The following is a 26,915-nucleotide window of genomic DNA, read 5'->3' as shown; positions in this document are numbered from 1 at the left end:
GAATGATGAGCTTCAGTGTGAATGAGTGGAAGGTGTTATGTCTAATAATACTTCACATTAAGTTACATTAAACGGTGAGCTCAGAGCTATTGGTTTCAATCAGGAGCTGAGACACAAAACTCAGAATAATAGTGCTTTGTGGCAACCTTAGTTTGATATGCTATAAAGACCAATAAAGCATGAGATTTTGTCAAGAAGGAGATTGAAAACAACTTCTGCCTTTAAATCTTGATTCAGCAAATCGTTGATTGAATGCTTGTTATATGTCTTCATGTTAGAATGATACAAATATGCCTATTACAATTTATAATAGACTCAGAGCTGAAAAACTCCAGAAAGAAGCAACTAGAATTATCATTGTAAACATTCAAGTAGAGACAGAATATAAGTAATTATAATTCCTTGGAAAGGTGATGTGGAAGGAGGGGCAGAGACTTAAGCTAAAATAACAAAGAACAACAGACCCTTTGTTAGAACCATTTTCTGGTTTCTTTGCTTTGTTAATAAGATAAAAAACAAGGCAAGGGATTGGGTTGTGGGGAGGGAGAAGAGTTGTAAACCAGTTGAACCAATGATGTTTCAGTTCAGTTCAGTTCAGTTCAGTCGCTTAGTCATGTCTGACTCTTTGCGACCCCGTGAATCGCAGCACGCCAGGCCTCCCTGTCCATCACCAACTCCCGGAGTTCACTCAGACTCACATCCATGGAGTTGGTGATGCCATTCAGCCATCTCATCCTCTTTCATCCCCTTTACCTCCTGCCCCCAATCCCTCCCAGCATCAGAGTCTTTTTCAATGAGTCAACTCTTCGCATGAGGTAGCCAAAGTACTGGAGTTTCAGCTTTAGCATCATTCCTTCCAAAGAAATCCCAGCGTTGATCTCCTTTAGAATGGACTGGTTGGATCTCCTTGCAGTCCAAGGGACTCTCAAGAATCTTCTCCAACACCACAGTTCAAAAGCATCAATTCTTCAGTGCTCAGCTTTCTTCACAGTCCAACTCTCACATCCATACATGACCACTGAAATAACCATAGCCTTGACTAGATGGACCTTTGTTGGCAAAGTAATGTCTCTGCTTTTTAATATGCTGTCTAGGTTGGTCATAACTTTCCTTCCAAGGAGTAAGCATCTTTTCATTTCATGGCTGCAGTCACCATCTGCAGTGATTTTGGAGTCCAAAATATAAAGTCTGACACTGTTTCCACTGTTTCCCCATCTATTTGCCATGACATGATGGGACTGGATGCCATGATCTTCGTTTTCTGAATGTTGAGCTTTAAGCCAACTTTTTCACTCTCTTCTTTCACTTTCATCAAGAGGCTTTTTAGTTCCTCTTCACTTTCTGCCATAAGGGTGGTGTTATCTGCATATCTGAGGTTATTGATATTTCTCCTGGCAATCTTGATTTCATCTTGTGCTTCTTCCAGCCCAGCATTTCTCATGATGTACTCTGCATATAAGTTAAATAAGCAGGGTGACAGCATTCAGCCTTGACATACTCCTTTGGTTTACCTGAGTGATAATTTCGATAGATAAATAGCCCAGTCATCTTGTTGGAAATGTAGGGTATCGACAGCAATGCTCCATTCATCTCTATGTCCCCAGAAGAGCTGACGAAATCTTCACATGTCTTATCCTCCCCCAGCAGCTGCTTCTTCCTAAACCACCTTACTCACCCTCATCCCAGTACTATCCTTTTGCCAGTTGGGACTGGATCAGGAAAGCAGAAAGTGCTGTAAGATTCCAAGCAGGAAACTGTTTCATGCAGAAAACTCAATACCAACTGACTGACTGCGGGAGTGATAGGCAGAGCTTCTAATGGCTTCTAGGAAATCAATATGTGAGGGAAGAACCAGAAACTACCATCTGCAGGAAGCGCCTCACCTGCATGTAGCCCCGGAGTGAGCAGTTCACTCAAATATGCTCCAGGCCCCGGGCACGCCTCTGCCAGCTGATGGAACCCATGCATCTGTGTGTATCTGCCACAAAAGCAGTAGGACTTCACCTTCTTATCCATCTTCCATCTCTAAGTTGTGTCCAACTCTTTTGCGACCCCATGAAAAACTAGCCAGGCTCCTCTGCCCATGTGATTTCCCAGGCAAGAATACTAGAGTAGATTGCACTTTCCTCCTCCAGGGGATCTTCCTGACCCAAGGATTGAGCTTGCATCTTCTGCAAGCAGATTCTTTACAACTGAGCCACCAGGGAAGCCCCTTCGATGGATACTGCTGCTGCTAAGTCGCTTCAGTCGTGTCCGACTCTGTGCGACCCCATAGATGGCAGCCCTCCAGGCTCCCTTGTCCCTGGCATTCTCCAGGCAAGAACACTGGAGTGGGTTGCCATTTCCTTCTCCGATAAATGAAAGTGAAAAGTGAAAGTGAAGTCGCTCAGTCATGTCCGACTGTTTGCGACCCCATGGACTGCAGCCTACCAGGCATACTATGTCACTAATAAAATAACATGAGCTGATATCATGTTTTTAATGGAGTTAAAGTCTAAGAAGAAAAGGCCTCCTCTCTTGCTTTAGGTGGGGCTTCCACACTCTCTGTGCGGATGTCATACTACCACCCAGAGAGATCTTTGTTACTCCTCTCTTGCAAGGGACTATCCACAAGTTCCCCTGCTCTCACTTTCAGCATTGTTTTGCTCCCACTACCACGGTTTTTTCTGCTGTTCTTCTGAGATGGCCGGTAAAGAATATACCTTTGTCAGTCAGCCACAAGGCAGGCTTTGTATGCAGACTTTTAGCGTGAAAACCTAAGAATTATACCACTGAATTTGATTCAGTCTTTCATTTAATGAACATCTTCCTTTAAGACTGAAGATACCATGAAAGAAAATGCCCTGGGTAAAGCCCTAAATCATTGGTCAAGGACAAAACTGGTTTTCGAGGACTTACTACTCCCTAGGTGGTGTGTGTGTGTGTGTGTGTCTTGTGGGGGTTGGGAGTGGGAGTTGGGAAGGACACAGTTTCTTATCTACTTTAGAATTAAAAGAATGATATTTATTATTCTCATCCCCTTTGTCCCAGACTCAGGGCAAGTCTTCAGCTGTGATTTTACCTTGTCCTTACAGTAGGGTGAAGTGGATACCATGATGTGAGCCAGTGCTAACCACATGAGGAGACAGGTGCAGGCCTACCTGAATTTAGGCAACGGGCATGCAGCTTTGCTCTCTTTTGGTGACATCTATTGCATCTCAACAAGGAGAACTGCATTAATGCTTTGAAAATGGAGATTAAAAAATAGAAACCTAAAGATATTTATTTAAGCCTCAAAGTTAGAGAAGTTGTACATTAAGACTCCTCAGTCAAGCCTGAAATTATAACTTGAGGCATGGAACAGTAGTGATCAACTCTGTCTGCTTTTTCCCCTTTCCCTGGTAGTCCCAAAGGCTGGCAAGACCCTGCTAAGTGGGTACTCTCCTTAGGGCAACATCATGAACTTTTCCTTATTAGCTATTGCAGACCATCACCACCAAAGACCCACAGGCAAGAATAAGGAAACTTTGTGGGTGGTCATACTTTGTACATTTCTTCATAGAGCGCTGGAGTGTAATATTGATCTGGGAGACAGTGGTCACCACTGACATTTCTTTCCACTAAATTAAAAGAGTAAGAGAGAATTCTGATGAATTGAACAAAGTCTATATACTTTATCTTGCACTGACATTTTGATTTTTTAAGGAAATGCATTTCCTAACTGTATCCTGCTGATAGATAACTCCATTATTCCACTTTGTTGGAATTGCAAAAAAAATAATCAAACTTGCCAGCATGCTCATATCTTAGACTTTTCAGTGTGTCATAATTCATGCACTCTGCCACAAGATCTGCTGGGATAGCAAGAAGGGGAGCCTAGAGAGAGGAGAGCAAGCCAGAAGTGGACAAAGCTAAACCCCAGGCATTCATGTATTTGTTGGAACTGCATCTGAGAGACAGTGGCCAGTAGGCCAAATTGAAATGTCCAAGTTGATGGCCAGAAAGCCATAACATAATATCCCAAGACACTGGCCTAGAGGTTGCATTATAATGTCCAAGGGGGGTGGTAACAAAACCATTTCATCATGTCCAAAGTGGCAGTCAGAAGGCCATTTTCTAGTTTATAATGTCCTGATAGGGTGTTCATTTCCAAGGCATACCATTCAATATCACAGTAATCCAAGTCTATGCCCCGACCAATAATGCTGAAGAAGCTAAAGTTGAACAGTTCTGTGAAGACCTACAAGACCTTTAGAATTAACACCCAAAAAAGATGTCATTTTCATTATAGGGGACTGGAATGCAAAAGTAGGAAGTCAAGAAGCATGTGGAGTAACAGGCAAATTTGGCCTTGGAATATAGAATGAAGAAGAGCAAAGGCTAATTGAGTTTTGCCAAGAGAACGCACTGGTCATAGCAAACTCCCTCTTCCAACAACACAAGAGAAGACATTACATGTGGACAGCACCAGATGGCCAATACCGAGTTTGGACTGATTATATTCTTTGCAGCCAAAAATAGAGAGGCTCTATACAGTCAGCAAAAACAAGGTGGGGAGCTGACTGTGGCTCAGATCCTTATTGCCAAATTCAGACTGAAATTGAAGAAAGTGGGAAAACCACTAGACCATTCAGGTATGACCTAGATCAAATCCCTTATGATTATACAGTGGAAGTGAGAAATAGATTTAAGAGACTAGATCTGATAGAGTGTTTCATGAACTATGGATGGAGGTTTGTGACATTGTATAGGAGACAGGGATCAAGACCATCCCCAAGAAAAAGAAATGCAAAAAAGCAAAATGGCTGTCTGAGGAGGCCTTACAAATAGCTGTGAAAAGAGAAGCGAAAAACAAAGGAGAAAAGGAAAGATATAAGCATCTGAATGCAGACTTCCAAAGAATAGCAAGGAGAGATAAGAAAGCCTTCCTCAGTGATCAATGCAAAGAAATAGAGGAAGACAATAGAATGAGAAAGACTAGAGATCTCTTCATGAAAATTAGAGATACCAAGGGAACATTTCCTGCAAAGATGGACTCAGTGAAGGACAGAAATGGTATGGACCTAACAGAAGCAGATGTTAAGAAGAGGTGGCAAGAATACACAGGAGAACTGTACAAAAAAGATCTTCACAACCCAGATAGTCACAATGGTGTGATCACTCACCTAGAGCCAGACATCCTGGAATGCAAAGTCAAGTGGGCCTTACGAAGCATCATGATGAACAAAGCTAGTGGAGGTGATGAAATTCCAGTTGAGCTATTTCAAATCTGGAAAGATGATGCTGTGAAAGTGCTGCACTCAATATGCCAGCAAATTTGGAAAACTCAGCAGTGGCCACAGGACTGGAAAAGGTCAGTTTTCATTCCAATCTGTACGAAAGGTAATGCCAAAGAATGCTTAAACTACTGCACAATTGCACTCATCTCATACACTAGTAAAGTAATGGTCAAAATTGTCCAAGCAAGGCTTCAGCAATACATGAACCATGAACTTCCAGATGTTCAAGCTGGATTTAGAAAAAGCAGAGGAATCAGATATCAAATTGCCAACATCTGTTGGATCATCAAAAAAGCAAGAGAGTTCCAGAAAACATCTATTTTTGTTTTATTGACTATGCCAAAGCCTTTGACTGTGTGGATCACAATAAACTGCGGAAAATTCTGAAAGAGATGGGAATGCTAGACCACTTGATCTGCCTCTTGAGAAACTTGTATGCAGGTCAGGAAGCAACAGTTAGAACTGGACATGGAACAGCAGACTAGTTCTGAATAGGAAAAGGAGTATGTCAAAGCCATATATTGTCACCCTGCTTATTTAACTTCTACGCAGAATACATCATGAGAAATGCTGGGCCGGAAGAAACACAAGCTGGAATCAAGATTGCCGGGAGAAATATCAATAACCTTAGATATGCAGAGACACCACACTTATGGCAGAAAGTGAAGAAGAACTACAGAGCCTCTTGCTGAAAGTGAAAGATTAGAGTGAAAAAGTTGGCTTAAAGCTCAGCATTCAGAAAACAAAGATCATGGCATCTGGTCCCAACACTTCATCAGAAATAGATGGGGAAACAGTGGCAACAGTGTCAGACTTTATTTTGGGGGGCTCCAAAATCACTGCAAATGGTGATTGCAGCCATGAAATTAAATGATTCTTACTCCTTGGAAAGAAAGTTATGACCAACCTAGACAGCATATTAAAAAGCAGAGACATTACTTTGCCAAAAAAAGTCCATCTAGTCAAGGCTAAGGTTTTTCCCGTAGTCATATATGGTTGTGAGGGTTGGACTATAAAGAAAGGTGAGCACCGAAGAATTGATGGTTTTGAACTGTGGTGCTGGAGAAGACTCTTGAGAGTCCCTTGGACTGCAAGGAGATCCAACCAGTCCATCTTAAAGGAGATCAGTCCTGAGTGTTCATTGGAAGGACTGATGCTGAAGCTGAAACTCCAATACTTTGGCTACCTGATGTGAAGAACTGACTGATTTGAAAAGACCCTGATGCTGGGAGGGATTGAGGGCAGGAGGAGAAGGGGACGACAGAGGATGAGATGGTTGGATGGCATCATCGACTCAATGGACATGGATTTGAGTATACTCTGGGAGTTGGTGATTGACAGGGAGGCTTGGTGTGCTTCAGTTCATGGGGTGGAAAAGAGTTGAACAAGACTGAGTGACTGAACTGAACTGACAGAGTATGGAAAGTGGATCATAAGACTACATTATAAAGTCCAAAATTGCGATCTTAATACTATTATAATCTATTAGGTATGTTTATGGGAGTCCAGTGATAATTTCAAAGAGTAGAAGCCAAAATACCATATTGTGATGATCATTAAGGTACTCAGAGGCCATACACTATAACGCCTTGGATTGTGACCAACAAAATCCATTTTTTTAATGACCAGTAGGTTGTCTATCTGGTTACAGTGTAGTGCTCAAGGACTCGGAAGTATTACCTTCTGAGTTCTCTGGTTTGTGGGCAAACGTAGATAAACACAGATCTGTGAGCATCAGGGGTGAAATTACTTACTAGTCCAAAGGAGAATTTGTTTGGGTTGAAGTAATCCTCTTTATAATTCATTTAGAGAGTCTTACAGAGCTGGGCTGGGTGGAACAGGCAAGAGCCAACAGAAAGTCTGCTGACAAATCTCAGAAGTCATGTGTATTAGTCTTCTTGGGCTGCTGATACCAAATACCATAGGTTGGGTGGCTTACACAACAGACACTTTGCTTTTTTTAAGAGTTCTGGAGGCTGGAAGTCCAAGATTATGGTGTCATAGATTTGGTTTCTAGTGAGATATTTCTTGCTGACTTGATGGTCACATTCTTGCTGTGTCCTCTAATGGCCTTTCCTCTGTGCTCTTATGGACAACAAGTTATCTTTGGTGTTCCTTCCTCTTCTTATTAGGACACCAGTCAGATCAAATTAGGGTCCCACCCTAATGAACTCACTTAATCACAATGACCTACTAAAAACCCTGACTCTAAATATAGTCACAGTAAGGCTTAGGGCTTCTACATTTAAATTTGGGAGGGGACACAGCTCAGATCATAGCAGTGTGTCACTGGCATTGTTGTGTATCCCTCAGTCTTTGATTGACCATGTTGGAAACTAGTCCTGTTAAACCTCCTTCATTGAAGAAACACCAGTGCTCTCCAAAGAATATATTGTAAGAATGGTTTGAATAAAGCTTCTGCTCTAATTCATAACACTTTCTTCAAACCTCTTATAATGCTTCTTGTAAGTCTTCATAAACTAGGTAGTTGTGATGTACAATTATATTCATAACTGCTTTTATATGTATTTTTTTATTGCTTTCTGTTACTTTACAGATCTACTTTTCTCTCTTCTCCATCTGATTTTCTGCCTTGGAAAGTGATCATGTACAATTCTCTTGCTGTTCTATGAGTTTGGGAGCTATAGCTAGAAGTGAGAAGGTAGAAGAAGAGGAAGAGCTGGATATTAATTCTTGCAGCTTTCTTCCTATAAGGTTTACTAAGGCTGCTTGTATTTTCCTACAAGGAAAATACTCCTCTCAAGGAAGCCCTCTCTACATGATTCTCTCCACTTTCAGTCTAGTAACTACTTTCTTCCCTCATTCTTTTGGGCTTAGAGGTGTGTAACAGAGTCCCTGATGCTAAGCCCAAGACATTATTCTACCACGTGTAGTTCCTTTAAACTCAGCTGATACATTTCTGAATAGTTCATTTGTTAATAAACCTTGAAAATACCCTAGAAATCCCGTGTGTGTCGTAGAAAGGCCCACGTGATAGACAACGCATTATGAAGCCAGCTTTCCTCTTTCACTTATTCTGCTTGGGACTCAACTTGCATGCACATAATTTCCCAGGAAAATCACTTGTATTGGCTGGAATGACTTAGAGAGGCTTAGGCACAAAGCATTCTAGGAACTGAGTACTGTGTAGGGAAGCTGGGATGACTGGGAGCACTGGGCTCCCCTGGAGTGTGGTGTGTGAAGTCCAGTCACAGTGTCTAGAAGTACGAGTAGAACCTGAGCCCTATCCATGCTGGGGCTGGGATCCAAGGAATTGAGAACTGCTTCCAAATCCCATCAATTTCAAGACAACAGATTGGAAACAAGCCTCTTGTATTAAGGCAAAATGTTTTCATGATGCTAAATATTTGAATTTCCCCTATGGGATTCAATACCACTTTCTTTATTTTGAATTAATAAGTAATACTTCCCTCAATCCCCTATTAGCCTCCCCCTCCAAATCACTCTTGTGCTAAAAAGCTGCCTACCCGAATTCTAAGCAGTTATGTTAATCAAGAATAGTTACCGCATGGTGGTCTAAATCTCGGACTTTAGAGCCAGAAAGAGCTACACTTAGTCTCCATCATGTTGCTGTAGTTCAGTCACTAACTTGTGTCTGACTCTCTGTGACCCCATGGACTGCAGCATGCCAAGCTTCCTTGTCCTTCACTGTCTCTTGGAGTTTGCTCAAACTCTTGTCCATTGAATCAGTGATGCCATCCAACCATGTCATCCTTTGTTGCCCCCTTCCCCTCTTGCCTTCAGTCTTTCCCTGGATCAGGGTCTTTTCCAATGAGTCAGTTCTTTGCATCAGGTGGCCAAAGTATTGGAGCTTCCACTTCAGCATCAGTCCTTCCAATGAATACTCAGGGTTGATTTCATTTAGGATGGACTGGTTTGACCCTTGGTGACAATACACAGCCCTGATGTTCTCCTTTCCCAGTTTAGAATCAGTCTGTTGTTCCATGTCTGCTTCTAACTGTTGCTTCTCGTCCTGCATACAGGTTTCTCGGGAGGCAGGTAACGTGGTCTGAAAGAAAGTGAAAGTGAAAGTTGCTCAGTCCTTCCTACTCTTTGTGACCCCATGGACTATATGGTCCGTGGAATTCTCCAGGCCAGAATACTGGAGTGAGTAGCCGTTCCATTCTCCAGGGGATTTTCCTAACCCAGAGACTGAATCCAGGTCTCCTGCATTGCAAGCGCATTCTTTACCAGCTGAGCCCCCAGGGAAGCCCAGGTGGTCTAGCATTCCCATCTCTTTAAGAATTTTCCACAGTTTGTTGTGATCCATGCAGTCAAAGGCTTTAGTGTAGTCAATAAAGCAGAAGTAGATGTTTTTTGGAATTCCCTTGCTTTTTCTTTGATCCAGCAGATGTTGGCAGTTTGATCTCTGGTTCCTCTGCCTTTTCTAGATCTGACTTGTATCTCTGGAAGTTCTTGGTTCACATACTATTGAAGCCTAACTTGAATGATTTTGAGCATTATCTTGCTAACATGTGAAATGAGTGCAATTGTGCAGTAGTTTGAACATTCTTTGGCATTGCCTTTCTTTGAGATTGGAATGTAAATTGACCTTTTCCAGTCCGGTGGCCACTGCTGAGTTTACCAAATTGGCTGGCATATTGAGTGCAACCGTTTAAAAGCATCATCTTTTAGGATTTGAAATAGTTCAACTGGAATTTTATCACCTCCACTAGCTTTGTTTATAGTAGTGCTTCCTAAGGCCCACTTTACTTCGGACTCCAGGATGTCTGGCTCCAGGTGAGTGATCACACCATTGTGATTATCTGAGTCATGAAGCTCTTTTTTGTACAGTTCTTCTGTGTATTCTTGCCACCTTTTCTTAACCTCTTCTGCTTCTGTTAGGTCCTTTCTGTGTCTGTCCTTTGCTGTGCCCATCTGTGCATGACATGTTTCCTTGGTATCTCCAATTTTCTTGAAGAGATCTCTAGTCTTTCCCATTCTATTGTTTTCCTCTATTTCTTTGCACTGTTCACATAAGAAGGCCTTCTTATCTCTCCTTGCTATTCTCCAGACCTCTGCATTCAGTTGGGTATATCTTTCCCTTTCTCCTTTGCCTTTCACTTCTCTTCTTTCTCAGCAATTTCTAAGCCTCCTCAGACAGCCACTTTGCTTTCTAGAATTTCTTTTTCTTGGGGATGGTTTTGGTTACCATCTCCTATATGTTATGAGCCTCCCTCATGTAGTAGCTGTCATTGATAACTGGGGGTACTATTAGTATTTATCGTGGTGTTGTTATGAGACATGAATAAAATTCCTTTTGTAAACATCTTAGCTCAGTTTCTCACAGATTATAAGCATGGAATAGATGCTGGCCACATTCCTCCTCCCCTGACCCTCCCTAGCCCCTCAACGTCATGCAGGGCTTGCTTCATGGTCCTGAATGGCCAATTTGTCTTAGGAGCCTTCTCAGCTCATTTTGACCATCATAGAGGATGAGGTTCAACCGCATGGAAAGGGCAGCTTTGCAAAAGAGTACAACTTCTTCAAATGTGGGACCCAGACCTAGCCCAGTTCCAGAAAGGTGGCTGGATGAGAAAGCTGAGGACAATAGGAACCTCAGCAAGCCCACAGGGTAATGGAATTTAAGAGCATGATGTAAGTGGGATGGGTGCCTATCCTTGTCAGGATTAGTTCTGTAGCTAGGGCAGGGAGTATCAAGGCCAGCCCTGGAGCTCAAATGGGGGAGCATAGAATTAACAGCCAAGACACTGGGGCAAATTCTCCCAACTCTAATATCCTTTGTCACTGAGTAGTGGCTGAGTGAATAGAATGCTTTCCACAGGGTCCCAGAGTCACAAAAATTTTTATCAAACGGTGGGTGGTGGGGAATGATGATCTGTAATTAGATGTTTTCTATTTGGTATTAGGTGTTCAAATGTATCAGAAAAAATTATCTTTTCCTAGTTACAATTAATACTGTGAATGATGAGCTGAAATTTGTTGAATTTTTGCAACTTAATTGCAAGATAAGTATGACTATTATTCCAGGTTAGAGATGAAGAAACAGGTATAGAGACAATAAATAAATTGATGAAGTTCTCATAACTAGACAATATCAGGACCAGCATTATATCTGAGTCAACTTTTAATAATTACAAGGCTTCAGGTTTTTGATCATATTCTCTTTTGTATCTCCTAACCAGGGAATGGTTTCATTCATGGGGATTGCTGTGTTTATCTGTTTGATCCAGGGATTAGTCAAGTTTTTATTACATTTCCCTAGCCTGAGATAAAGAGTCATCTTAAATGCCTTGCCAAGACAGGTGCTGTTGGTGAGAGATTTCTTCTGAATCTAATCTAGATAATCAGGTAGAGATCAGAACGTTTGATGACAGATCCAGCAATCTGAAATGTTACTCTCCTTAGCAATGGCCTTGGAGATATGGATATGTCTTTCTAGGCCAATACCAAAGTAAAGGGAAGAAAGAAAAGGGGATTTCATATTTAACTGAAGGAGGAAGTCTTCGTCTGGCATCTTGGGTAGAAGCAATCTCCCTTGATATCAGCTACTTCTCTTCCTTGTTAATTTGATTTGGAGGTCTCCAGGGTGAACTGTGGTGTTGGAGAAGACTCTTGAGAGTCCCTTGGACTGCAAGAAGATCCAACCAATCCATTCTGAAGGAGATCAGCCCTGGGATTTCTTTGGAAGGAATGATGCTAAAGCTGAAACTCCAGTACTTTGGCCAGCTCATGCGAAGAGTTGACTCATTGGAAAAGACTCTGATGCTGGGAGGGATTGGGGGCAGGAGGAGAAGGGGATGACAGAGGATGAGATGGCTGGATGGCATCATGGACTCGATGGACATGAGTCTGAGTGAACTCCGGGGGATGGTGATGGACAGGGAGGCCTGGTGTGCTGCAATTCATGGGGTCGCAAAGAGTCGGACATGACTGAGCGACTGAACTGAACTGAACTGAACTGAACTGAGGGTTTGTACAGGACCAGGTGACGGGTGGAATTTTCCTTAACTGAGATTTGTATACCCAATACCTTCTAGTTTTGCATCAGTGGCAGTGGTCAGGATGGATTAAGTAGACAGCATAGTTATTGACAACTAGACTACCTCCTTATTTACTGATTCTATATCAAAAGCAGATATTTTGGAAAGAAACATGAAGCTAGATTTCTACTTCTGGCTTTTCACTTTCTAGCCATGTTACTTTAGACAAGTGACTTCATTTCTCTGAGCCTCGGTGTTCTCATCTATAAATTGGGAAAGTAATATCTACCTCATGGATGTAGGTGTTAAATGATATATGAAAAGTCCTGGCATAAAATAGATGATGCTAATTTATGACCATTCCTAGTTTTCTCTTTTTTAAAATTAACATTCTACTCCAAAAGGTCATCCATCAATTTAGATACCTCCAGTGCCAGGAACCCGACCACTTCCCTGGGAATCTTATTCTGATCCAATACAGAACAACCCTGATTATTAAAAAGTTAACTTGTCTTAACGAAATGCTTTCCTGAAGTCAGTTCTCTGAGTTGACATAGGCTAAATTGAATCTCTGTTTCATATCACTGACCTTTTTATATTACAAAGCTAATCATCATGACCTCCTTTTATTCTTCTCCAAAGTAAACACCTACAGTTTCTTCAAACATCTCTCAAGGGGAAAGCCTATGAATTATTTCACTAGACTTGTGTCTTTGATAGTGACATTTATCATTCTTTTTCATTTTTTAAAAATTTGACAAGAAGCAAATGTTCTCTGTATAAAAAGGAAAAACATACAGATTTAATAAAATGAAAATAATGATTTCTCAGGCAATTTTTGCTCTCTCACAGTCCACCCTAGGGATCTTCATTCTTTTGCTGTCATGAGTTTTCTGGCACACGCTGCTGGTACCATCTTGATAGACTAGCTCTCCTGGCCTGAAATTGGGTGACAAAATAGAAATCGTATTAACTTCCTCATTAGAGATAATTGAGAAATGGATGAAGAGAGTAATGCTGAACCCTTTACAAGATGTAGCTCCCTCATTAATCTCCCTCATTTGGTGCTACCACTATCTAAAATTACAAATTCACTGTACTTTCATCATATTTTTACAGAAGGAGAAAGCCTGCCCAGAGAATTTGAGGAGTTAGAAGGGACTTGTATAAAAGTGAAAGTGTTAATTGATCAGTCATGTCCGACTCTTTGTGACCTCATGGACTGTAGCCTGCCAGGCTCCTCTGTCCATGGAATTCTCCAGGCAGCAATACTACAGTGTGTTGCCATTTTCTCCTCCAGGAGATCTTCCTGACCCAGGGATTGAACCCAAGTCTGTGGCATTGCAGGAGGATTCTTTATCGTCTGAGCTATCAGGGAAGCCCTGATGGCTCATACTTGTACAATGCGGTCAAAAAGAACATCCGTTCCTCAGGTCTTTGTTCACAGAAATCATTACCTGTTTTGTAAGATCAGGGAATTAGTCAGTTCATCCAGTTGTTATTTCCCATGACAGTCTTTTGTCTAGAACTTCTTATTGATATCCTTGGGATTGTTTTGTTGAAGTGTTTACTGAAAGAATTACTTCTTGACTTGTACAGTGTGTTAAATTGCAGGTTCAATCACCATCTCCCAAATTCTGGTCCTCAGGGTTTTGAATACCTAGAATATATTGGATGTTTAGAAAAGAAGCTTATGTAGACTGTATGGTCAGGGGAGATAAACACAGCAAATGCAGGAGTGGTTTGCCAGATTCCATCCACTAGATACAGTTTATACAGTCCTAAATGTATTTACTATAATTTTAGTCCACTATATGGAGAAGGCAATGGCACCCCACTCCAGTACTCTTTTGCCTGGAAAATCCCATGGACGGTGGAGCCTGGCAGGCTTCAGTCCACGGGGTCGCCAAGAGTTGGACACGACCGAGTGACTTCATTTTAACTTTTCATTTTCATGCATTGGAGAAGGAAATGGCAACCCACTCCAGTGTTCTTGCCTGGAGAATCCCAGGGACAGGGGAGCCTGGTGGGCTGCTGTCTATGGGGTCGCACAGAGTCGGATATGACTGAAGCAACTTAGCAGCAGCAGCAGCAGCAGCAGTCCACTATATAAAACAGCAAAACATTTTTGGTCTATATCAGAGTCTTGAAAGACAGCTCAAGGAGGAGTGATTGTGAGGTCTAACTTTGCTTGTTTCCCTCAAGCTCCATTATTTCTTTTTCTTTCCAACCTCAAATCCTTTTTATGAAACTGAACATTTCCTTTACTCACTGCTAGTGACCTGATTCTAGGTGTCCATTGCGTTGATAAAGTTCCAGATTTGTAGCTGACATGTGGAATGTACTCCCACCTCCAGAAGGAATGCAGCTCTGCAGTTCACAGTGAAAAGTGTTGAGGACAGAATTAGGACCATAGAGGAAGATCGGAGTCAGAAGCTCTTGAGTATCTAGGCTTAGATTGCAAGTCATGGGATAGCATTTTCTTCCTGGATTGCTTATTGGTTTTTCTTGGGAAAGAGTATGAAAGTAAAGAGGAATTTGCCCTCCCAGAATTTGAGAGCTCCACAAACCTCTGTAGTATAAACCCAAACTGCTCCTAGACTATTAAGTTCCACTAAGGCAGGAATTTCTGTACTGTTCATCATGTGTCTTCAGCTCCTGGCATTTAATGGTGCTCAATAAATGCCTCTTGGATAAATAAAGGATTGAATAATCTGTAAAAGTTAAAGGCATTGTTTGCTTTGTATCTTCTTATGTTTAATTTGTTTTTCCTTCTTCCTACTTAATTTTGCCAAGTCTTTTGGAAAATTCTGTGCTGTCTCATATATATAGGTGTTAAGTTTTAGAAAACTTTTGTCAATAGTTGGGCCAGACGTTGAAAGTGATGTATGGACATGACATATCCTTGGAGCCATTTAGGGAATGGAGTTGGGGCAGGAGTGTGACTGGAAGAAAGAGAAGGAGGCACCATGAGGTCAGGTCCACCAATCTAGGTTCATCCCTGCTGGAATATTTTTAACTTTAAATGTATTTATTTTTAATTGGAGGATAATTGCTTTACAATATTGTGTTGGTTTCTCCCATACATCAGCATGCATTAGCCATAGTGTACGTATGTCCCACCCGCCCTCCGCCCCGGCTCCTTGAGTCTCCCTCCCACCTCCTGGCCCATTCCCGGCCAGCTAGGTTATCACACAGCACCCGTTTGAGCTCCTTGCTTCATATAGCATATTCCCACTGGCTGTCTATTTTACACATGGAAATGTGTGTGTTTCAGTGTGACTCTTTCAGTCCATCCCTCCCTCTCCTTCTCCCCCTGTGTTCACAAATCTGTTCTCTGTGTTTGTGCCTCCACTGCTGCTGTGCAAATGCGTTCATCAGTACCATCTTTCTAGATTCCGTATATATGCGTGAATATACGATATTTGTTTCTCTCTTTCTGATTTTCTTCACTCTGTGTAATAGGCTCTAAATTCACCCACCTCATTAGAACTGACTCAAATGTGTTCCTTTTTATGGCTGAATAATATTCTATTGTATATATGCACACAACTTGTTTATCCATTCATCGGTCAGCAGACATCTTGTTTCTATGTCCTAGCTCATGGAATAGTCATGTTGGAATGTTAATCTTTGTTTTAGACAGGATGCTGATTGCTTCATATACAGGGCATTCTGCAAAGCTGCCGTTCTTTCTTTAAGTAAAACATCAGAGGCAGAGTGAAGATGGTTGAAAACTAAGTTGCTTGGAATCTGAGGCCAATAAAAGGGTGAAAAGCCAAAAAAGTCTCATGTGAAGAAAAGGAAACCACTTCAGTACCCACTCGGGACACCTTTTCAATGCTCTGACCCTGTAGTGGATCAGCCTCACTGCAGAAATCATTCTGCTTTTGGAGTTTTAAAATAACAGTTTGAAAAGGGCTCCCCCCCCACCCCAGAACCGGACGAATAACACAAGCAAACCACCTCAGGACAGAGTGAGTGAGGACTGCCTTAAATCTAAGTGGACACTTTATCCAAAAAAGCTCTTCTGTAAGGTTGTGTCACCTTGGCTCTTGAACACAGCGCAGCCTTCAGAAGCTCCAGGCATAAGAACAAGTACAGGATCTGGTCACCCCGACTTCATCTAGGGTCCACATATTCACTCTTAGTCCTCAAACACTCCTCCTTCATCTTGATGCAGAATATCACCTGCAGGTTGCTGTTTGCGGAAGGACTGAGCAGCCACAGTGAGAATCAATCTGTCTAGAGTTTCCCCAGCCTCTATCACCTAAGCATCTAATCTCATTGTCCTTCAACCCCTCACTCAGCCCCTGCCCCACATCACGCTGCATGGTCCCACTGTCCTGACTGATTCCAGACTTGTGCCCTGGGGGATAATCCTAGTCTTGTTCAAGGCAGAGAGGGAAATAAGGGTGAACAGTGCCTCCTTCCCAGGTGGAAGACTTTGTGGTCATGGCTTATCTCCTTGAGAGACATTCCACACTTTGGAGGGAAGAACAGTGACATTGACTCTCTCTTGTTAGGAGAGTAGCTGGTGTGCCCTTCCTCCCTTTGCCCAGCTCTCCCCAGGAGACCTCTATGAGTGCTGATTTTTTTAAGAAGAGGGGAGGTCAGGCTAATGGTGCCAGAGCTCTTCAGGGCTGGACAAAGGCTCCCCGGGGAGGCGGACATCCACCTTTCTAAAGCTTGTTAAGGAAGAGCAAAGGAGAGTGCACAATCAGAATTAAAATGAATTGCCTTGGATAGCCGGGATGAAAGGTAAAGGATTTGTGAAAGATTTCTTGGGTCTTTTTTTTTTGAAAAAGATAACAGCCTCTAAAATAAGTAAGACTTTCTTCAAGGTCTAAGAGACCCCATGGTCTCACTTTGAGCTTTCAGTGACAACACCCCTGATGCTTATTTCAAGAGAGGCCTTTGGAATTCATAACTTAAGGGGAAGCACAGAACATGGGGAAAAAAAGAAAAGGAAGAACAGGGGTGTGAACCACCCCCCCAAAAAAAAAATTCCTGACATGATTTATTTACCCCTAAGAGGGTTTAACTACCTAACATATAATATTCATAAAGTTAGTTTTGAATTATAAAATAAATCACTGCCTTATCACTCAATTTAATGAAAGCAACTCTAAAGAATAATAATTATGGGAGAAATAGAAACTGAATGAAAAAAAAAAAAAAACAATATACTGAGTGCCATTGCATGGAGTGGGCTATTACTATCAAATTAAATTTTGACCTCCCCTGGCCCCATACCAAACATTATAACCTTGTTCTTTCTCTGCTCAGGGGGCCTTTGTGAATGCAAGTGTGCTGGTCTTTGGGGACACAGGGCACATATTGAAGTGTTAGGAAGCCTCCAGAGGCCCCTGGGCCATTCACGGACTGTTTGGTGGTACAGTCAGACCACAGGGGAGCTAGTTGCTTATTATGAGATGCGAGTTGTTATAGGGATGGTGTGGGGGGAGAGGCTTGGGAGGAGAATGGAGATTTTATTACAGTTTGATAAAGAGTCTAATTCCCACAGCCTCATCTAAAATTGGCATAGCATAGAGTTTGTTTAGCCATGGGAATAGGCTTGCCCTTCGTGACAAGCTACCCTAATTTCTGATAGTCAAAAATTACTTCTTTCTTTACTTTGTTCTTCAGTACCTCAAAGGCCACAGCCACTAGAACAACTACTGATGCTAGAGAAAATTTCTTTTTTAAAAAGGAAAATATATAAAGATTTAAAAATTGGGATAGCAGTACCCTCTCTTCCATGTCATAGGATCTTTGTGAGAATCAAATAAGAGTGAATCTAACAGGATGGGGTCAGTTGTTCTGGTTTTGATTGAAAGGGGTCCAGTCACTGGGCTCAGCCCTTGGATGTGAAGGGAAGCCTGTGATGAAAAGCAGGCTACACTGCAAAGCTCTTAGCTCTCTGCAAATCTCTTTGCTCCAGCAAACACACAGAAAATTTCTTAAATTCATTCCAGGAATTCCATCAGGGATAAATGTGGCTGCCATACAAGCTCTGTAGTCAGAATGCCTTCTCTAGTTGGCAGACGGAAATGTTTTCTAGTTTTGAAAGCTTTACCTTCCATTACCTTCTCTCCTATTTTCCTCACTGTTTTTCTCATATTGCAAGTCTCACAGTAGAGAGAGAAAAAAAGTCGAATGCTAAAATGCAGCTGTTTGTGAGTAGGTGAGGAAAATAGAGTTTAATAAGAGAGAGAGGAATTCCTGAACTTGATTGGGGTTAACAGGCACCAGTGTTTTGGCTTCAAATTTACAGGCACAAAGTGGGGTAGTCATCTGCTTAAGTGTGGGTCGCCCACGCTACCTACCTACTGGGTCATGGTGTGGTTGTCTGGGTGTATGTGGTGGGGAAAAAAAGATGCATAAGAGATTCTGCCATAGGCCTGTGGACATATGGACCTGTACTCCAGGCCCCTTCCTCCAGATGCCCTGCAGCTTCTACATCCTGGGCCACTGGGATGGAACAGGCGTTTCAGCTGTTATATAGATCCACAGGCATCCCACAGGGGATGAAAGAGCGTTCCCAAAGAAATCATTCCTCATTGGTGAGGATCACATACTTGGAAGAGATTGAAGGACACAGTTAATTTAGCAAATTCTCCTGCCATCTCTCTGTGAGGTGGCCTTTCTTCTGTATAAACAGCATCATGAGATCCAGCACAGGGAAAGCCTGGCAGGCATGCAGGAAAACATGTTTCTAAATTTGACGTAAGGGAGGGTCTCTTCATTAGAGCTCAGAAAACACAAATCATAAAAAAATGGTAATTTTGATAATATTATAATTACATTTTCCATTTATTATGAAATACTACGAGGGCAATGCAAAATCTGAAAGATATTTGAAATATGTATAAGCTCCTCTCCCCAATAAAAGAATTAATATACAGAATGATACAAAATTCTGCAAAACACTGATAAATAGAGTAAGCAGTGGGAGCAGGGGATTGAGATATGGACAGATGATCAGCAAAAATGTAGCAAAGAATTCATGGAAGAAATATGAGTAGTCAGTAAAGATATGTCAAAATGTTCTGTGACAGTGGTAAACGGAAATCCAAGCTAAAACTACACAATTCACACCAATGAGACCAGTAAAAATGAAAACATCTGATGGTGTGTGTTGGCAAGGATGTGGATACACAAGAATACTTTGTTGGTGAATATGTATATTGGTACAACTTCTTTGAAAAACAGTTTGACAATAACCAATAATGCTGAAGTTGCTCAAGTTCCCTGAGTTGATAGCTTGACTTCCTGGTTTGTACCACGGAGGTATTTGAACATGCATGCCAGCAAACAGATAGGAAACACTCATACAGCATTGTTTCTGATAGACTGAAACCAATATAGATGTCCAAAACCTGGAGAATGGATGCGGCAATTATGGTGCATTCAAACACCAATTTAAAGAGATGAGGCATACAACATGTTAGTGAAGTGAAAGAACTGGAGAAGGCAATGGCAGCCCACTCCAGTACTCTTGCCTGGAAAATCCCATGGATGGAGGAGCCTGGTGGGCTGCAGTCCATGGGGTCGCTGAGAGCTGGACACGACTCAGTGACTTCACTTTCACTTTTCATTTTCATGCATTGGAGAAGGAAATGGCAACCCACTCCAGTGTTCTTGCCTGGAGAATCCGAGGGACGGCGGAGCCTGGTGGGTTACCGAATATAGGGTCGCACAGAGTCGGACACGACTGAAGCAACTTAGCTTGGCAGCAGAGCTACATATATTAAATATAGAGAGAAAATGACTATATACACGTGAAATATATACACTGCTGCTGCTTAGTCGCTTCAGTCATATCTGACTCTGTGCAACCCTATGGGCAGTAGCCTGCCAGGCTCCTCTGCCCATGGGATTCTCTAGGCAAGAGTACTGGAGAGGATTGCCATGCCCTCCTCCAGGGGATCTTCCTGACCCAGGGATGGAACCCTGGTCTCTTGCATTGCAGGCAGATTCTTTACCACTGAGCCATCAGGGAAGCCCAAAATATGTATATTTCATGTATAATTGTATATTTACATTTGTGGAAAACATGCAAAACAGTACTACCTATTGCACTGTAATTCAGAAACATTTCAGTTAGTATATGAATAAAGGTACAGGGATTTAAAAGACCACTAAATTCAAGAAAATAATTTTCTGGGAAAGGAAGAGAATTGGGGAGAGGTCCAAAGGGGTATTTAGTTCTGTAGACAATGTTTTATTCCTTACATGCATATTCAATATATTATTTTAATATCTATTTGTATATCTTTTTTTTTTTCTATTTGTATATCTTAAATAGAGCAAATAACTTTTTTGAAAAAGAGGTCATGGTAGCAAGTAGCATATTGCACAGAGAAGGCAATGGCACCCCACTCCAGTACTCTTGCCTGGAAAATCCCATGGACGGAGGAGCCTGGTGGGCTGCAGTCCATGGGGTCGCGAAGAGTCGGACACCACTGAGCGACTTCACTTTCACTTTCCACTTTCCTGCATTGGAGAAGGAAATGGCAACCCACTTCAGTGTTCTTGCCTGGAGAATCCCAGGGATGGGGGAGCCTGGTGGGCTGCCGTCTATGGGGTCGCACAGAGTCGGACACGACTGAAGCGACTTAGCCGCAGCAGCAGCAGCATATTGCAAGGCTCTTCTTTCCCTTCCCTAGAGCAAAAGTTTGCTTTCAGGAGCATTCTCCAAATTTTTCCATTCCAAGATGTAACAAGAATAGAGAACAGGGAAAACCAGCAAGAAACAAAAAAAAACACATTTCACATCAGGAAGATATGATGCCGTGGCTAAGTGGACCTGTCCACTGTATGAAGAGGATGTTTGTTTTTGTCTTGGGTGTCTAACCACCTTTCATTCCTTCTCTTTTTTTCTCAAATATATTCAAATATATCTCAAATATATTTCCCTCAGAAAGACTCTCCCTACTCCATTTACAATCTACGTGTTTGCAGAGACTTCTGTGGAAGATGTGACTGAAGTTATAGCTAGTCACCAGGCAATAATGATTTATTCAAGCATATGTTGTTCAGTCAAAGTCAATGAGATACAAAAGATTTTGCAGGGAGTCATTGCAAAGAAACTCTTGCCTTTTCCCCTCCACTAGCTGAGACCAGCAGAGAATGTAAGTTCCAAAGCCAAAACAGCTTCTCTTTGACTGGGAGGCTTTCCTGCTAGTCTGAGCATGAAGCTGTGAGGCGGAAATCTAAGTGAGTAAACAGAGTGGGGGAAACTAGGTCCTGGTGGATTGTCAACTCTTCCAGTCAAACTGGGTTTGACACTAGCCCTACCTCCGAGCTCTTCAGGACTGAAGGTCAGTACACTCCCTTTAGGAATATGATTTGATTTTCCCCTTTCTTGCAACCCAACTGATCTTAACTGATAAATTTTTCATTAGCGGTAACATATCAAAATGAACCCTCCTGTTTGTAACACGAACAATCACAATTTTGGCTGAAATGAGAGCTGTCTGTCCTCCATGCCCACCCATCTCCCACCGGCCAGGTCATCAGTTCCCTGGGGTCCCTCTCCTAACACCTCAGCATCGGATAATAGAGGGGACACAGCTGGCTCCACTCAGATCCAATACTTAGTCCTTTTGTCACAGAAATCGTCTAATCAAAACAACTAAAACTGCCTCCCCAGAAATTAAATCCTTCTTTTGACTAGAGACACTTGTACCAGCGAAAAACACTTGATGAAGACCCAGTGAGGGGGTCACTGTTATCTTCACTTTGAGTATCTGAGAAAAATGAAGGAAACGGAGATCAGTCCATGAGGAGGTAATTTGTTTCTACTGTCGGGTGTCTCACAACACAGGTGACGGTCTAAATTTAAACAGCATGTGCCCAGACTAATGAAAATCAAAGTTCAAGGGCTTATTTCAATTCTGATTAACAATCCACCCATTTGTAAGGATTTATTGACTAGCTGGGGAATATTTAAAATTTGCATTTCACTTGCCACTTTAGAATTTTTTTTTCCAAGAGCGTTTAATCTTCTTTCCTCTTTCTCTGTTCTTTAAAAGGTCTTGACTTGCTATTCTTAAATGAAATTATCCTTGTCTACTTCCTCTTCAGCAAAATGAAACCAACTTTAAATAACTCACCTAGATGGTCGAGTTTTAAAACTTTTTTGAACAAATACTTTCTCTCAGAGTCCCTATGTGTTGAGATGTTTTATTCTATCCTATTCCATTCCATTCTATTTTAAAATATCTTGGTCAAGACCCACTAAATTGGCTGCTGCTCAAATGACTGATCTCTTCCAGAGTTGTCTGATATTTGTTTAGGAAAATCTTTGACTCAGAAAGCCCTTTCTTTTCCTTTAGCTTCCTTCATCTTATATCTAATCTAAGAATATTTTTAACCAGTCCATGAAAGTTACAGTACATGGAAGTCTTATATTTCTATTAGTTTCCCTGCACTTGGCTCCAAAGGGAGCTTTGTGGTCATCTGCCTTTTGAATGTAGGTGCATTTGGTGTCCTTTTGTTCCGCATAAGGAAGACTGATACTACATTTCTCAGTCTCTTTCTCAACTACCAGTTAAGTTTATCGAAGAGGACACATTGGCGATTGAGTCACAGGCTGGGGAGAATCATATTTCTTGTTCTCTTTTAACACTGGCTGTGTCTCCCACAGGATTTCCACTCTTGTTGGAAGTGCCTCTTCTGATTTTGGTGTCTACCTGATAGACTCAGCTCCTGACCTCTGGTAGTGCCTCATCACATTGTTCTTGGGCCGTAGGAGCAGCAGCAGCTTTTTGCTGGTATGAATCACTGAATTGCTTTCCATCCCCTTATTTGGCTTTATGATGTTCCCAGTAACCTTGTTAACTAGTTTTCATACTAAATTCCTTCTGCAAATGAACTTACACTCACTATTTCTTTGACTGATACATTAGATTGATATATATCAGGATTGGATTACACTTGCTATTAATTTGACCCACATTTTGAACTTTAGTTCTGGGAATGAGTGGGCTTGAGGGTCCAATATTTGCAAGCAATGAGTATCATAGAAGAGTGGGTCTGACATTCTGCATGAAGTTTTTTTCTGGAGGCATTTACCAATTCCTAAGAGGCTGAGAAACCAAAGAGACATTTGAAACATTAAAAAGCTGAGAGATGTATGTAATATCAGAGAGAGAGAGAGATTGGAAGGCAAACTTTAGGAGAGAGAGGGAGAATTTTAAAGCCTGTCATGGAGGAAGGATCTGGGAAACAACACAGACATTTAGTTGAGACCCTTGAACCGCTCCTCCTAAGAATTAGAGCAAACTGGAAGGAGGCCAGTCCTCACAAAGCCAGAAACACAAGCTGAAGCCATCTTAACTCCTGATGAAATCAATGTAGACTTCTCAAGGTAGTCTGTCAGAAGAAAATCCAATTCTATCTGGAAGACTATAAATCATCTAAAGCCACTATATTTTTAAAATATACAATAAAACTAACTAAACATGACAGGAAAAAAAATATGACCATGTGGCTGAAAATCAAGGAAAAAAGAGAAAAGGAACAGAATCATAATGGGGGGAAAAAAACAACCTTTCAGGTATACAATGTAACTCCAGCATTTGGAGTTATCAGAGAAGTACTGTATAGAAACAATAGTTCATGTGTTCAAGAAAATAAAAAGTTTCAGTGGAGAACTGCAACCTATAAAAGAATAAAATGGAAATTTTAGAACTAAAATAATTCCAGTAGATGGGCGCATCAGAAGTTTGTTGCAACAGAACTAATCGTGAACTGAAAGAGTGAAATAAAATATGCAGTAGAAAATATGTAGATTGAATCACAAAGATAAATATATGAAGAAAAAAACATAGCCTGATAAGAGATCTAAACATGTGTAACTGAAATCTCAGGAAGAAAGGAGAGAGAGAGGGAGAAAAAGAGGGGTGTGGGAGCTGTAAGAAATGTTTGAAGAGTTATAAGCTAAGAATTTCACAAAATTTAATGAAAGACCTGAAGACCAAAACCAAGAGATTCTGCAAGCCATAGCAGAATAAATCTGAAATCAACGCTTCAACACAGTATAGTAAAACTGCTGTAACCAAAGTCAAAATGAAAATCTTAAATGCAGCCAGAGGAAAAGAAGGCTCATTAAATTCACAGTAGCAAGCAGTAAGACTGACACAAACAACAGAGGGTAAAACAAGACCAAATTCTAAAAGAAAACATTTGCTGACCTGTTGTTCAATATTGCAAAAATGATGGGAAAATACTTTACAAACAAAATTTATTGCCAGTAGTCCCACAATAAGATAAAAAATAAAATTATGAAAAGAGATACATCATGATGATTAAAATCTTTGTTCAGTAGGAAATTATAGAAACATAAATTTGTACTTAAGATTAATTACACAAGCTTAAATATATACATAAGGCAAAATGATATATGTAAAAGATCTTGACAAATCCAAAATCATAGTGAAGATTTTAGCATCTCTCTTACAGTAACTGATAAGAAATCAGTGGAACTATAGAAGACTTTCATAATAACAAAATATGTGTTAACAAATAGGAACAAATGTCTGATTATGTAAATGTAATCAAACCCTCCAGAATGTATTATATTTTACACATGAAATGTTTATCAAAATAGACCACATGATGGGCCTGAAAGCCACCTCCACAAATTTCAAAAAATTGAAGTCAAACAGAATATATTCTCTGACCACAGTGGAATGCATCTAGAAATAAATCCCCCAAATTCTTGAATATTAAGTAAAGCACATTTAAATAAACAGTGGGGGCCAAAGAATAAATCACAATGTAAATCTGAAAATATTTTGACTCAAATAACCATGAAAATGGAGCACTTAAATACTTGTGGGCTACAACTAAAGCCATGCTTAGAGGAGTCTTACAACTGACCTTGACACCTTATAAATGACTGAGACTGGACGTTCTAAGCATGCATCACAAAAAGTCAGGGAAAAAAGACACAAAAGAAGGAATATTTTATTTATTTATAATTAATGTATTTTATCTATAGTACTTGATTTAAAATCAGCAAAGTCAAATACTATTTCTGTGCATGCTCAGTTGCTTCAGTCGTGTCTGACTGTTTGTGACCCCATGGACTGTAGCCCACCAGGCTCCTCTGTCCATGAGGTTTTCCAGGCAAAGATACTGCAGCGAATTGCCATTTCCTCCTCCAGGGGATCTTTCCCACCCAGGGATCGAGCGTGTGAGAGCGGGCAGGGCTACCGTCAGTTAAATGACCCAATGAGTGAATACGCAAAGGGCCTAGAACCAGGCGTGGTGTGTCACTGACATTCAGTACAGATTCTGAGTGGACCCCATGGGTTCTACCTCCAAAAGGCATTCTTCATCTTGTGTTTCCCCACCTTCACTAATTTTGCCACATCCAAGCCTCCATAACCTCTGGCCTGAGCAACTAACCAGTTCCCAACTGGCTTCCCAATTTCCACACTTGCCATAAGGCTCACGCTGCCCACTAATGGTCATCTTTGCAAAATGTGGACCAGAATTGTGTCCCTCCCTGCCTAAAACCTTCTGATGGTGTCCCATTGCTTGTGGCTGTCGCCTCCCAGGTCCTAAATGATTTGACCCTGCCCACCTCACTAACCTCTCCTGGAGCTATTCTATTTCTGTGAAACATTATTAAAATTGACATTTCCTTAGCAAAGATGGACATGAAAGTAAAGAGAGGATTATATTACCTATATCTGGAATAGAAAGATAGAACATAGCTATAGATTTAACATCTATTAAAATGTTAATAAGAAATACAACTGTGGGACTTCCCTGGCTGTTTCAGTGGTTAAGACTCCAAGCTTCCAAGACAGGGGGTATATGTTTGATCCCTGGTCCAGGGAAACTGGAACCCTACATACCATGCAGCCTGTCTAAAAAATAAAAAAGAAATACAGTTGCCATTGTATATGAAAAAGGAAGACCTTTCATATCAGAGTCATGAGCTGAGGAGAACAAAGGACTTCTACGATTAAACAGAAATGATGGAAGTGGGAGCTGTTCCAAGGGAACAGAACTAAGCCCCGCAGCAAGCACATCTTCTGAGGTCCACTAATTTCTCTGCCTTCATATGTCACTCCCATCACCCTCCAACTCCTCCCCACCCTTTCGTCCAGGAGGCTTTTGGAAGGAGACCACCGTATGTCTCCCATGTGTGGTGCTTATACACAAGATAGCATCCTGTCACTTAAGGACTAGTGATGCTGCAAACCAAAGCCAAGATTCTGGCCCTAATTGACTCCCACTTTATTCCCTCATCACATTCTTTTCCCAAGGCAATGACCTTGTAAAAATGAATTACCTGGAGAAAAGGAAAAATAATTAACAATTCAAAAAATACCTTTTAGTCAAATTTGGCTTGTCACTGCCTATTTTCAATTCTGGTTTTATATCTTCCAGAGTATTCTTGCAGTTAATACATACAGCTTATCAAAAAAAATTTTTTTTAATCTTTTAAGCAGAGTTCCAGCTGCTTAGTTGATAGTTGAGTATCTTTAATATGATTATAATTCAAGCACTTCTCAGAGGAAGCTGCATCTAAAAACCGCTCGCCAGCAACATGCATAGTATTTGAAGAGTCATATTCAGATAGAAGTTAGGCCAGATATTTTGTTAATTATCCTTTCAGATTCAAGAAAATTTTACTTGTTTGTTTCCTTCAGAAGATTTTACACTT

Source organism: Oryx dammah, unplaced genomic scaffold (genome assembly GCF_014754425.2).
Source record: "Oryx dammah isolate SB20612 unplaced genomic scaffold, SCBI_Odam_1.1 HiC_scaffold_6, whole genome shotgun sequence".
Classification (NCBI taxonomy): domain Eukaryota; kingdom Metazoa; phylum Chordata; class Mammalia; order Artiodactyla; family Bovidae; genus Oryx; species Oryx dammah.
This window is presented reverse-complemented; position numbering follows the sequence as displayed.